Source organism: Pristiophorus japonicus, chromosome 8, assembly GCF_044704955.1.
Source record: "Pristiophorus japonicus isolate sPriJap1 chromosome 8, sPriJap1.hap1, whole genome shotgun sequence".
Taxonomy (NCBI): domain Eukaryota; kingdom Metazoa; phylum Chordata; class Chondrichthyes; family Pristiophoridae; genus Pristiophorus; species Pristiophorus japonicus.
This window is the reverse complement of record NC_091984.1, coordinates 200843652-200847275: the sequence shown is the minus strand read 5'-3', so window position 1 is coordinate 200847275 and position 3624 is coordinate 200843652. Positions and strand designations below refer to the sequence as shown.

The 3624-nt window shown below is 49.9% G+C and overlaps 1 pseudogene; it reads right to left on the bottom strand.

Moving 5' to 3' along the window:
* Positions 1–1841: 1841 nt before the first annotated feature.
* On the bottom strand, positions 1842–2020 carry LOC139269872 (U2 spliceosomal RNA; annotated as a pseudogene).
* Between the last annotated feature and the right edge of the window lie 1604 nt (positions 2021–3624).

Genomic DNA, 3624 nt, shown 5'->3' with positions numbered 1-3624 from the left:
TTTTTTGGTAGCACTACATGGTTTCCCCACAACAGGCAGTTTGCCTGAATGGACAGCTCGTCCTTTCGCCGCTGGAACGGCTTGATTAGCTCTTGCATTTCAACGGGAATGCTGGCCCAGCTCCCATGCAGTACACAGTTTTTTACTAGGGACAGCAGAGGATTTTGGCTGGTCCAAGTCCTAATCTGGCGGGCCATGACAGGTGATTTATCATTTTCAAACGCTTCTATGACCACCAACAAGTCTGCGCCACCATCAACAAGTTTGCAGGCTGCGCCATTTCTACCCCCGTGGTGGGCAATGGTAGCCGACTGAGAGCATCCGCACAGTTCTCGGTGCCTGGCCTGTGGCAGATGGTATAGTTATACGCTGGTTGCGCGAGTGCCCACCTTTGTATGCGGGCTGAGACATTAGTATTTATCCCCTTGTTTTCAGCGAATAGGGATATGAGGGGCTTGTGATCGGTTTCCAGCTCAAATTTGCGTCCAAACAGGTACTGATGCATTTTGTTTACCTCGAACACACCAATACCTCTTTCTCAATCATGCTGTAGGCCCTCTCGGCCTTAGACAAGCTCTTGGAGGCATAGGCGACAGGATGCAACTTCCCCGCAACGTTAGCTTGTTGTAATACACACCCGACTCCGTACGACGATGCATCACATGCTAGCACAAGTCTTTTACACGGGTTATACAATACAAGCAGCTTGTTGGAGCATAAAATGTTTCTGGCTTTCTCAAAAGCAATTACTTGTTTTTTTCCCCATACCCAGTTCTCAGTGTACGCAATAACACATGTAGGGGCTCTAAGATGGTGCTTAACCCCAGTAGGAAGTTACCAAAATAGTTGAGGAGTCCCAGGAACGACCGCAGCTCCATGACGTTCTGTGGCCTGGGCGCGTTCCTGATAGCCTCTATCTTGGCATCTGTGGGCCGAATGCCGTCCGCCGCGATCTTTCTTCCCAAAAACTCCACTTCTGTTGCCCTGAAGACGCATTTTGACCTCTTCAGCCGTAGCCCTACGTGATCCAGTCGCTGGAGGTGCTCAACAGTGTCCCGACCCGTGACCAATACGTCGTCCTCAAAAACCACCGTGCGTGGTACCGACTTGAGTAGGCTCGCCATGTTTCTCTGAAAGGTCACTGCAGCCGACCGAATTCCAAACGGTCATCTGTTGTAGATGAACAGTCCCTTGTGCGTGTTGATGCAGGCGAGGCCCTTCGAAGACTCCTCCAGCTCCTGCGTCATGTAGGCCGAAGTCAGGTCAAGCTTGGTGAACGTCTTGCCTCCTGCCAGCGTCGCAAATAGGTCGTCTGCCTTAGGTAGCGGGTATTGGTCCTGTAGCGAGAAACGATTAATAGTTACTTTATAATCGCCGCAAATCCTGACCGTGCCATCACTTTTGGTACTGGAACATTCGGGCTGGCCCACTCGCTGAATTCCACTGGGGAGATGATGCCCTCGCATTGCAGCCTGTCCAGCTCGATTTCCACTCTCTCCCTCATCATGTGAGGTACTGCCTGGCTCAAAAAGGGAAGAAAATTTGTTAAGAACCTGGGTACATGAGGCCTCATCGACATGTGATAGCGCTCGGATGTCATCCCAGTTCCAGCGGATTTTGCCCAGCCAGCTCCTTCCAAGCAGTGTGGGGCCATTGCCCGGGACAATCCAGAGTGGCAGTTCGTGCACCATGCCCTCGTAGGTGACCTTGACCATGACGCTGCCCAGGACAGTGATAAGCTCTTTGTTTTTTGAAATTTTTTTTTTATCCAATTTCGTTCCAGATCAACTCTAACGCCAAAGATCACTTTGCGCCAATGTGTTTGATCTTAGGCCAAAAGGCGAAGTTGCACCGTTCCTGGAAATATTGCAATACCAGATCGGTGCATGGAGTGGACGGGGCATGCCCCTGATCCAGCTCCCTGTCCAAAAATCAATTCAATATTATGTATCCATAGGGGATATTAAACTGATAAGAACAGATACTACACTTGATCTTAGCCAAAAGGCTGAGAAGCGACAGTGATAAGCTCTTTGGTGCACGCTCTCAGTTTCATGTGGATGGGGCTCAGGACTGGTCTGAGTGCCTTTTTGCACCACAGTCTCTCAAACATCTTTTTACTCATGATGGATTGGCTAGCGCCAGTGTCCAGTTCCATGGCTATGGGTAAGCCATTCAATTTTACATTAAGCATTATAGGTGGACATTTCGTCGAAAATGTGTGCACCCTGTGTACTTCAGCATCTGCCTCCTCTCTCTGAGGCTCGAAATTGCTTTGATCCACCATGGACTGATCTTCCTCTGCCAGATGGTGGTTAGCAGGTTTTGCAGAGCTTGCCGCTCATTGCAGCTCTGAGTCATCTGGGTCACCTGAGGCCTGCTGGCAGTTGCAGACTCGTGGTTTCTGCCCTGTACATTTCTGCTCGCAAACACAGTTCCAGTTAATTTATGAACATTGCTAGCACTTGTGTGCTGAGAGATTTGTTTGGTGTTATCACTGGTAGACATAAACACCTGTGCTATCGCAATGGCCTTACTGAGGGTTGGTGTCTCTGCAGTCAAAAGTTTTCGTAGGATGGTCTCGTGGCCATTGCCCAGTACAAAAAAGTCGCTGAGCATTTGCTCCAGGTAGCCATCAAACTCACATTGTCCTGCAAGTCGCCTTAGCTCGGCGACGTAGCTCGCCACTTCCTGACCTTCAGATCGCTGGCACGTGTAGAACCGATACCGCGCCATCAGCACGCTCTCCCTCGGGTTAAGATGCTCCTGAACCAGTGTACACAGCTCCTCATACGACTTATCTGTGTGTTTCACTGGAGCCAGAAGATTCTTCATGAGGCTATAGGTTGGTGCCCCAAAGACCGTGAGGAGGACTGCTCTCCTTTTTGCAGCGCTTCCTTCTCCGTCCAGCTCATTGGCTACAAAGTACTGGTCTAGCCGTTCGACATAGGCTTCCCAGTCCTCACCCTCCGAGAACTTCTCCAGGATGTCCACAGTTTGCTGCATCTTTGCGTTGGATTCGTGTACAAGTCGTCAGCTGTTGTGTTCCTAACACAGATGAGACTGCACACAGGGAGGTTAAAGTAACAGTGACCTCAGTCTTTATTAAGACACTCCAGAGTGAGGAACAGGCCTTAGGGGCCAGCTTATATATAGTGCTCCCAAGGGATGCTGGAATCCCTTGGGACTTCAGGGGATGCGCTCCCTGGTGGCGGAACATGTGAGTGCATGCTTTACAGATACACAACAGTAGGCACCCAGGAGAAGCACAGGGTTAAGAAAGTGTTGTTTGTTCATCTGCACTTTGGAATTCACTGTAATAAAACATGCACTAGCATGGCAATTTGTTATTGTTGGAGGTTAAAGTCATACAGAAAAGGTTGCACTGGTGTGGTGCTGATGTCTTCCCTCAGGTGCTGCTGATGATTGGCACGGTCATTAAACGGTAAAAGAGCAATGCTGTGTGGTCATGTTGTCGGATGGGTAATGGTTTGTGGGAAGTCCCTTTAAAGTAGAGGAGCATGTATGCTTGGAGTTACTAGCCACCAGGGGGCCCCACTGTCGGAGGTCATTGGGCTGTACGCACGTGTGTGCGGGCTATGTTTTTAAAGCAAGCCACCATGC